Raw genomic sequence first — 10,847 nt, forward strand, 5'->3', positions numbered from 1 at the left:
GAGCAGATAATGGTGGGCAGTGAAGGGGCCTCCACATAGAGCTACTCCAAAAGCCTCTACCATGTGTGGCAGGTCTTCAAACTCCATGATCCTTCAAATGCTTGAACTCTCCAAATTCACCATGGGTTCAGTGGGGTGCAATGTTATGTACCATCATCCAGGGAACATCAGTGCCTCCTTCTCCATCAGTGGCAGCACATCCAGTTGAGACACGACTGTTGGGGCCCCAGGGCCACCCCACTGATCACTAACACAAGAGGCTATAGACTTACATGTGTGTAATTCACCAACACTAAGACCCTAGGGCTCTTCTCTTTGATGACTTCTTTTACTCCATCAGGGTAGCAAAGGCCCCTCCTTTTAATGGGACAGACCAGAATTGCATAGCTATCCCTAACTAAACATTTTCTCTCCCCTTCAGAATTGTTTGGGGTCATTATTTATTTAACTGGGTCATTTCGGAAACACTTGTTTCTCTAGGATCTCACAAAAGCTAAGAGGGACCAGGTTAGGATTTAGGGCTCAAAGCAGGTAGCTGCTAGCTTAGGACTGGTTCTATGTCTAGATTTCCCAGTCTAGTGAGGTGCAGGGAAGCTGGAATTTTCCCAGTTATCCTGCCAATGGGGTAGATATGCACGCAGGGACCAAGACAGGTGTCCTGCTTAGGAAGTGCTCACCAACCACAGCATCTCCCATGAGGTTCCGTGCATCCAAACATGCTTCTCTAAGATGTGACAGTGGAAGATACACCAAGTTCAATATTTACAGATTATAATTAAAAATGAATCTTCCTCAAGATATTTGATGGGGCATCAAACTCTTATCATTGGTTACATACGATTCTTGATTCCTATTTTTATTTACGGAGAAATGATCTTTCTCGGTATTTAAAAAAAAAAAACCCACAGAACCCTAAACTAGCTTTTATTTTCCTTTTTTTATTTTTGTGTGTATATGTGTATGTTCCCATTTTTAAAATACAGATAAAAATACAGTGTTAATCATTTCATTTCCTCTGATACCAGGTTTTTCCTTCTATCGCTTCTGGGACTGTTAGATTCTTGCCCCTTTCTTATCACAAACTAGTCTCTATTTATCTTGGCCTAGTTATGATTACAAATAACATTCCACTAAAACAAACTGGGCTCTCAGGCAGGTATTTTCAATGTTTGTGGGTTGTTGTTTTTGTTGTTTTCTCACCATGTAGTAATCCTATTTGCTAGGAAGGATGTTCTCTTGAATACTTCCAGTTATGCTCTTCTCTTCGGCTGCAGACAGTTTTATGAGCTTTCTATCTGATTTTCTCAGTTGATTCGTCCTTGAGCAGAATGCAATTTACCCAGGCTTAGTGTTAGGATACAGCAAAGAGTTCACAAATTATACTGCTCGCAGACAAGTTCACCTCCCAGTTCTGATGCTGGAGGATACATTCTGCAATTTAAAGTGCCTAGTACATTCCCTATAAATAAAAGACCTTTGAAAGATTGGGTTTCCACGTAGAAGTGTTCCCATCCTTGGACTCTAAGCAGGAAGAACTTCCCACCAACTTTGTATAGGGTGAAAACATGGTCATTGGTTTCCAAATTGGAGGACAAAAGTGAGACCCGTGATTACGCCTACTCAAAACCCTGATTAAAAGTTACCTTGAGAGAGTTTGTCACTAAGTCTCTCCTTGTCTGCCTTTCAGGGGCTTGTCCAGGCACTACTAATTCTGTTAATCTGGAATGCCTGATTAGGACATGACAAAGGGTCTCAAATCTGTGCGTACACCGAAAAGACTGGGGAGCCCTAAAAAATACCCACGCACATCTCAGAGATTCTAACATCACTGTATTTAAATGTTCCCCCAAGAGATCTAACAGCCAAAGCAGGGAACCACTGGCCTGGGGCCACTCTCTAATTTCCCTTAGTTTCAGCTCAGCTGCCACAGAGAGGAGCCCTGTAAGACCGTGGTTTGTAAAACTTAGCCCCCAAACCAGTAATGTCATGTTATCAGGGACCAGGTGAGATGCCGATTCTCAGGCTTCATCCCACTGGACCAGAAACTCTGGAAGCAGGGCCCATAAATCTGTGTTCCAAAGTTCAAAGGTTTAGGAACCACTGCTAACAATGTATCAATGCATCTTTCTGACTTTTCTAGTCCCCCAGCACAGAGTGACACAGAGAGCATCCAGGCTGTACCCACTCCATTCGGGACCTACAGCTTTAGGAAACAGGCCAAAGCTGTTTCTTATTCTTCTGTTTTCTGTGCCATTAAAACCCCTATCAGAACCCCCATCTGCTCAATTCTCTTTTTTTTTTTTTTAAGATTTTTTATTTATTAATTTGACAGACAGAGATCACAAGTAGGCAGAGAGAGAGGAAGGGAAGCAGGCTCCCTGCTGAGCAAAGAGACCGATGCAGAGCTCGATCCCAGGACCCTGGGATCATGACCCAAGCCAAAGGCAGAGGCTTTAACCCACTGAGTCACCCAGGCGCCCCATCTGCTCAATTCTTAACAGGAGTTCTTGGTGCTGCGGTGAGATTATTTTCCAACATTCAGGTACTTTAAAGGACAACATGGTAGAAAGTTAAGCCAAGGGGTCTGGGCCCTCCAAGCCAGATACCCTCATCCCCAGAGGTTTGAAGGCAATTTCTTTACATGAAATTAAACAAGCAGAAATGACTCAATATGGAACACTTCTTTCTCTAAAAGTTTGAAACTTAGATCGACAGCTCAGACATGACTTGGCAGTTGGAAACTCAATAAAATAGCATTAGGGCAGGCGAAATGTGAATCAGTCATTCTTGGGTTTAAAAAAAAAAAAGGAAGGAAAAGAGGCTGATAGAAAGCTCTTCTTTTAAATCGATGCTTGATTTGTTTCTTTGATTATTTTTCTTATCCTCCTTCAGGTCCCTTCTCTCAAGGGAATTACATAATGGCAGAGAGGCCTTTTTAAGGGTCAGTGAGAAAGGAATGTTTGATGGATGGTCTCAATTTCTTTTAAATATCAATTACTCCAAAAAATAGGTCTAAAAAGTAGCTTTCTGAAATGTTTTTGAATCAAGAAGGAATGTTAGTGGTTGTTATGGACTAAATTGTGTCACCTTCCTCCAGATTCATTTTTGCAGCCCAATCCCCCAGGCGACTGTTTTTGGAGACAGGGTCTCTAGGAAGTAATTAAGGCTAAAAGAGGTCATAAGGGTGGGGCTCTGGTCGAAGAATAAGATAGATTTCTTTCCTCCTCCTCTTCTACCCTTTCTCTCTCCCTCTCTCCAGCATATGAGGACACACCAAGAAGGCAGAGATCTTGCTACCCAGAAAGAGAGCTCTCACCAGAAACTGACTCCACTGGATGTTAATCTTGAATTTGGAGGCTCCAGAACTATGTGAAAAAAAATCCACTTCTGTTGTTTGAAATACCTGGCCTGTGGTATTTTGTTACAGCAGCCTGAGTTGACTAATACGCTAGAAAAACAGAAGAATAACCACAGTGTTTGTTTGGAGTATTGGTTCTCATTTCATAACAAATAAGTTAGAAAATTGAAAGTCTTTCCAGTTTTATGCTTTTTTTTAATCCAATAACTTTATACTGAATATAAAAATTGACTTCCTTAAAATAACCTCAACATACAAAATACCCCGGGCAAACTAATAGGCATTGAGAAAAAGCTCTAAAAAGAATCAAACTAGCAATGAGAAGATATAGAAATAGGAACTATTCGATCTGTGTTAAAAAAAAAAAAAAATAGAATTCAAAGGCAATATTCCTAAGAGGAAGTCAATGAAAATTTACTCCAAATATCATACTTGGTAGGCTGCATTCTGTATGTTGGCTGCTTTCTGATCTACCACCAGTGGAAAAAAATCTCTCCACAATTCTGATTAGCATTATCAAAATTGGGAGCTGATAGGTTGAGGAATACCTCATCTCTTCTACGTGGGACCACACATAAGAGGTAGACCATTCCATTCCAGGCCACTGCGAGGTCACAAGGCCATATCTGGTCCATTCAGTAAGACTTCTTGGGCAAAGAATAGCCTGGAACTGCCTATTTGAGCAAGAAACACTGCTAGGGAAATTTATCTCAGGAAGGAGACAGGGAAAGGCAGGTAAGTTCATTGACATGACCCATAGACTTTCATCGCTGATCTCTGGCAGAGCCATGCCTAGAACTTGGGCCAAGTAGTTTTTCAAAATTATACCCAAAAATATAATTTTCATTTTATAAGGTAAACTGACATCCTGAAGACAAGAAAAAAACATAAATACAACTGCTCATTTCCTTAGATTAGTATAGTGCAAGGTATGTTTCATGAAAAACAGATGTTCTATTTAAACAATAAAAATGTCTTTAAAAAGTTAAGGCTAGGAATATTATTTGTATTATTTTAAATGTATCTGTTTACAAGTATATGTAAATATATATGCTAAAAAATACTAGTCATGTATATAGAGGACAATTAGGAGACACCTGTACTCAGTGCTTCTTTTTTGGGGAAGTCTTTTGGCATATAAACGCATGCCTGAAAATTGCATGAGCTGAATGTTTGATCTGAATATTAACTCACAAATAACACCACAGATCCTACATTTTGCAAGGCATTTGTATGATGACCTTTAGTAAATGCGTGCCTTTTTTCCCCCAAATTACAATATGTAGTTGTAATATTTAATATTTCTTGGTCTTTAACCTCATTTCAAGTGTGCCTTAGTAACTCCTATGGGTTTTCTTGATTTATTGTAATTTACAAAGGGCTCCCTGGTCAGATATTTTGGGAAAATACTGCCCTCAATGATACGTCTGGCTTGGAGGAAGAGAAATAAATGGGGATTGTTACATCTAGCACATATAGGCACCATAACTAAGGTAACAAGAGGTAATGATAAATAAGGTAATGAGAGGGGTGCCTAAGAGGCTCAGTGGGCTAAAGTTTCTGCCTCAGCTCAGGTCATGATCCCAGGATCCTGGGATCGAGCTCCGCATCCAGCTCTCTGCTCAGCGGGGAGCCTGCTTCCTCCTCTCCCTCTGTCTGCCTACTGTGATCTCTGTCTGTCAAATAAATAAATAAAATCCTTAAAAAAAAAAATAAGGTAAGGACAGAAAAAACTCCATGATATTGTGCATCTGCTTCATATCCCAAAAATGGGACTCAGTCATCCCCACGGTTTTGTGGCCACTGCTGCTGTCCCCAGGGGAATGGCTGACAGACAGTTCTATTCTGCCAAGAAGTCTGCCCCTGCTGTCACCCTGCCAGCTAACTCTGGGGCCCCTCATGCTGGACCTGCCCTGGCTGCAAGCACAGCAAAGGAGAGTGAGTTGGTATGAAAAGCATGAAGGTAGCCATTCCCTTGAGCCACAATTTGGCTCGGGTGGAAAACAGCAAAGCATATGGTGCCTTTAGAAAGGACAGGACACAAGAAGGGTGAAGCAGCATGAATATAAATATAAAAAAGTAAAAAGAATGGAGTCCTGTTGAGGGATTGCAAAGAGCAAACAACGTCTGTCAAACAAGATAGCAACAGAGAGCAAAATGAGCCCATGTCTTTTTGGGGGGGGGGGGGTGCCTTCACAAGACCTCAGGCCTTGGAGGGAAACCCAGATAAATGACACCTTGAGACTGTAATGTAGCTTTTCTCAGAGAAAGAATTAAATTTACCTTTGAGATAGCCCTTAATTCTGGGAACAGAACTCAAGTAGACTCTTCAGGAAGATAAAGCAAGTATTCACCCATTCCAGCAGGAAATTGTGACATCATTAACTGAAAAGCAAACGATTTAGACTGAACGTGTATTATTTTACCTGTTAACTACTCTTCCTCATTATACCGTAAGTTCAACGCAAGGCAGTCTACACGGCTCGCCATGTTCTCCTCAGCCCACACAGCCCAGACTCAGCACACAGCAGACCCTCACAGAAGGCGGAATGTAGAGGTGTAAGAATAAAGCATAAAGCACTGAGGCTATGGGCAGAACCCACACAGAACGAGGGCAGGACTAAGCCCTCCACGGTGCTTGTCATGTGGAACTGTTCTTCCCATTAGAGACATAGTCATTATGAGTGACTTTTCTTTATGTGAAGATAGGAAGCAAATATTAAAGATACACTTAGTACAAAATTTAAATAAGAAATTAAACTTTAAACTATATCTTTCACTCTTTCTCTGCTATCTTAAATTGAGGAATAATTACTCATTCTTCTATTGTACAGGCAGGTCTAGTAAAGGTCACTCCAGCTGGAAATGCCCCACAGTCAGCCCTTCCGTTTCTTCTATTAGACCCAGAAAACTGAGTATTTGCTGGCTGCAAAGTGAAAGAGAGCTTTGCAATTACACTTTTAAGTATGTTGCATCATACTGAGCAGTTAGTATCGATCAGGGCAGGCAAAAACAGAGAAAGTACACTTGAGCACAAATAAGTATCACTCTTACCACCTTACCATGATTTCTAAAAAAAAAAATTTCCAGGTCCTGGGTGGCTCAGTGGGTTAAGCAATTCCCTTTGATTCATGTCAGGATTCTGGAGTCCCAGGATCGAGTCCCACATCAGGCTCCCTGCTCAGCAGGGAGTCTGCTTCTCCTACTGACCTCTCTCCTCTCATGCTCTCTCTTTCTCTCATTCCCTCTCTCTCTCTAAAATAAATAAATAAAATCTTTAAAAACATAAAAAATGTCTTCCACCATTAGTCTTTTTTTTTTTTTTTTTTTTTTTGCTTTTACCATTAGTCATTTTTAGGGACTACTGGATTACCTTATTTTTCAAAATAAAAAGCCTTTCAATTTCCGATGTTGAAATGGACTGTTTTCTTATGCAAATTCCTCACCATCCTAGTAGGGGACAGTGGATCAGATTGCAGTTCAGCCATTTGCTAAGCTGGGACAAAAGTCATTTAACTACTAAACATCAGTGTCCTCATCTGTCCAATGCAAGTTAAAAAACAAAGAAAAAAACTAATGGAAACACGTCTGTTGGAATGGAATGACAGGGCACAGTAAGTAGGTGCACAGTGCGGGCATTCTTGACTGTGTTCAATGAGCATTTGATGTCCTGCTCAATGAGGGTCATCCTCCCCTTCTCGTGTCTACCCACTCTCGTGCCGCCACACACAGGCATAAGAACTTGACAAGTGTGACTCATTGAACCCTCATGTTAGTCCTTTCAGATAAGTATCATTATTGTTGTGAAAGTACCATTTAAAAGGAAAGCAGGATGCAGAAAGACCAAATGGCTTGCCCAGACTCACGCCCCTAGCAAACTGCAGAATTGGAATTTGGATCCAGGAACTCAAGCTCCAGCGGGTATGCCCTTTTTAATTTCATATAGTCATTCATGTGTCATTTTTTAAAAACCAGATCATGGGCCCATACATAAAAGAAATGTACCTATCTTATTAGTGTAAATCAATATGCATGGTAAATTATAGCCATTACCGACACAAGAAAGAAAAGCCCTCTGCATCTCCCTATTCACTTGTGACTATCCATCCATTCGTGGTTTTTTTTTTTATTCTGTCATATTCAATGTGCACATTTCCATGTAATTATTTAAATGCAGTGGATTTACAATCTTCTTTAAATCTGTATTTGCCACTTGAGAGTTTATACAGGATGTCCTCAGGATAGAATTCAGGTTATTTTTACATAAGTATCTAGTGCAACTTGATACTGAATGTTAGGGAAATTTGTCAGTGTAATTTCCCTGATAGCTTAAAATGATTTAAATCGCTGACTTCATGGAGTGAAATGTATAATCAATGAATGTATTGTCGAGAGAGAGGGACTTCTGGAGATGTGTTTATACAGAAAATGCTTTAAGAGGATGATAAAGGGAAACCAGCACGCTTCCTTCCATACTTCCGTGTCTTAAAGACAGAGAATCAGGATGGAGGTGAAGTGACTCCCTTTCATGGAGCGTTATCAAGCGCGGAGAACATTAATGATCCTCCTCTGGGTACTTCCTATGCCAATACCTAGTCATTATTGCTCCATTTGGATAGATTGGTAATAGAAATTTTGAGTCTGATGGTCAGGCTGCAATCCTTTCAGATGCTCATATTTTCACTGAAGGAGAAAATAAGATAATGAAAATCCCTATTATAAGATGACAATAGGGGACCACTGAAATAAAGATACCGACATTGTCTCTAAAGTAACCTATATATTAAGATTGTATATATTAAGAGTGTGTATATTAAAATCGTATACATTGACCATTAACATAGACACTGAAAGAGGACAGACATTATTCAATCAGCAAATACTTTGCAGTCAAATGCTCTACCACTGAGCTATACCCCCTCAAGCAGCAAATACTTTGAAATGGCCACTATGTGTCAGACACATTAGGTACCGCAGCTCCAAAGGACTAGACCATGTTTTCAAAGATCCTACAGAAATATGCAAAGACAGGCGTGTGAACAGAAAATCAACATTTGTCACCAGAGGTGCTTTGACACAGCGGGCAGAGAGCCATTTCATACCCTGCCTCGGAAACCTGAAGAGATCTGCGAACCAAAAAATGTTAAAGGTCATCGAAGGTCTCGTGCTAATGTGCTACGAGTCTGGATATTTGTCCTGAAGTTTCTGTAATGCCGTCAGAGAATTTCAAGGAAGGGAAATCTCTTAATCGGATATGAATTTCAATGGAATTAGTTTGACTTTGGACGGCAGCAGGAAAGTGTGGGCTGGATGGGAAGGTGGCAGCAGCCTAAAGGGCTCGTTGAGTGAAAAATCAAGGGGAAACACAAGAAGTGGATGATCTCGGGCTGTGTCACCGACATGGACAGAAGGATGCTGATTGCAGAAATATCCGGAGGCACAATCGGGGCTTGGGGAGGGATTCTATGTGAAGAATGAAAGAGCGCTGAGATAACTAGGTAGAGCCGAGGACACAGGAATAAAAGATGCAAAGCAAACGGGGGGTGGTCAGCACAAAGGAGAAGAGGCAAATACAGCCCAGGACATCTGAGCTTAAAGAATCAATGAGACAATTACCAGTGACAATGTTCAGCCAGTAGTAACTGGTTACAGGAATCTGGAGCTTGCTTGATAAAAATTGCAAACTGGATGATAAGATTTGGAAGTCATCAATTCATTGAGACTAGAATAGCTGTGAGATTGGAGAGGGCCGAAGCGCGGCGAGAGCAGGAAGCGTGCCGAGAACAGAGTGAACCCCAGAGAACACAAATATTGAAAGGCCAGACAAGAAGGAAAAGACTGAGAAACTTTTATAAAGAAACAGCAAAAGAAATCAGAAAGAAACCAAAATAACTTGTTGCTAGAAGACTCTTCCTCACTTGGCTCCCAAGGAGAAAGTAGTCATTAATCAACACTGACAAATCCTACAGCACGTTCAGAGATTCAGAGAACTGAATTTCTTCTCTAAAATTACTGAACACATAAAGAAAGTACATTTCATAAGGATGGTCTTGCTTAACTTGCTATAAAGTCACTCAAAAGTTTTTTCTTCAAGACATGCCCTTCTTTCCTTTGAAAGAAGGTGGGCCCAGTCTCTGGCCTGGATCTCAGTCTGGAACATACCACCATGAGAAACAGCACATGGGGGGCGCCTGGTTGGTTCAGTGGGTTAAGCCTCTGCCTTCAGCTCAGGTCATGATCTCAGGGTCCTGGGATCAAGCCCTGCATCGGGCTCTCTGCTCAGTGGGGAGCCTGCTTCCCCCCCACCCCCACCTTGTCTGCCTCTCTGTCTACTTGTGATCTCTCTGTGTCAAATAAATAAATAAAATCTTTAAAAGGAAAAGAAGAGAAAGAGTACATCGGGAGTGATGCCAGCCCACCTGAGGGCCAGGCCATGCTGGCCTACTGTCCTAGCCATGTAGGAAGGCCAGATTCTAGAGATGAGTTCAAATACCTGATACTCATCGCCATAGCTTTTATTCAGCTCAGGAGAGAATATGATCCAAGCATGATCAACAAACATAAAAGAAAGTGATGAGACGGCTCTTTCATGAAAGACTCCCCATGGCAGAGAAGAGGCAGTTCCCCACTCTGCTCCTTCGAACCCGGCCCCCTTCCCTGACTCTGAAGACAAAAGTATTCGGACATGATCAGGGTAGCCCCTGTGGTCATCTTTGTCCGTCAGTGTCGACATCACTGACCTGCTGTGCATGGCAGAGATTACAGGCTGAAGGAAATCTGGTCCTGGATAACGTGATTGAATGCCTAAAAGAAATAAAAAAAAACATTCACCTCTGGACTTTCTGTTATGTAAAAAAGTAATCAACCCACACTGTTGAAGTCAATTGTAATCAGATCTTCTGTTACTAACAGCCAAGAGCATCCTAACCGGTGTACCCATGACTCAAGGGCCAAGGTAATGTTATTTAGACATAAACCGAATAAACCCCCTTGCTCTGAACAGGAATGACAGACTTCTACTTCTGAAAAAAAAATAAATAACACTGTGCAAAGCCTCTAACAAATATGATAATTTAATGTATTTTACCATTATAATGAAAATGCATATTTTGATAAAAACAATTGAAGCGTACAACCAGAAGTATCTATCACATTCATGATAAGCTTAAGATTAATGGTTCTGGGGAATTCTGGACAAGATTTGAGCCGAAAAATGCAACAAATTAATAAGCTCTGCACATATCTGTTGTTGAACTCCCACGGAAAAAGAGCAGAATAGGGTGCCAGGAGAGCAGATTAGGAAATGCAAACAAACGGCTCCCCCCATGCCTCAACTTGAGATTTGAGGCCAGGTTTTGTTTGTTTATTTGTGTTTTCAAAATTTCCAGATGGTGCATTGCACTGATTAGCAGTTTACTTCTCTATAATAATGCCCTTATAGACAGCAGCACATGAAACCATTGGACCAGGATTAGAATGAACACAAAAG

The 10,847-nt window shown here is 41.1% G+C and overlaps 1 long non-coding RNA gene across 1 annotated transcript in view; it reads right to left on the reverse strand.

The window, feature by feature from the left end:
- LOC131811420 (uncharacterized) overlaps positions 1-10,164 on the reverse strand; it is a 30,262-nt gene extending 20,098 nt beyond the window's left edge. Inside the window, exon 1 of the long non-coding RNA XR_009345927.1 lies at positions 10,099-10,164. This is a non-coding gene — a long non-coding RNA (uncharacterized LOC131811420). The remainder of the gene's footprint in view (positions 1-10,098) is intronic.
- Between the last annotated feature and the right edge of the window lie 683 nt (positions 10,165-10,847).

Source organism: Mustela lutreola, chromosome 11 (assembly GCF_030435805.1).
Source record: "Mustela lutreola isolate mMusLut2 chromosome 11, mMusLut2.pri, whole genome shotgun sequence".
Classification (NCBI taxonomy): Eukaryota; Metazoa; Chordata; class Mammalia; order Carnivora; family Mustelidae; genus Mustela; species Mustela lutreola.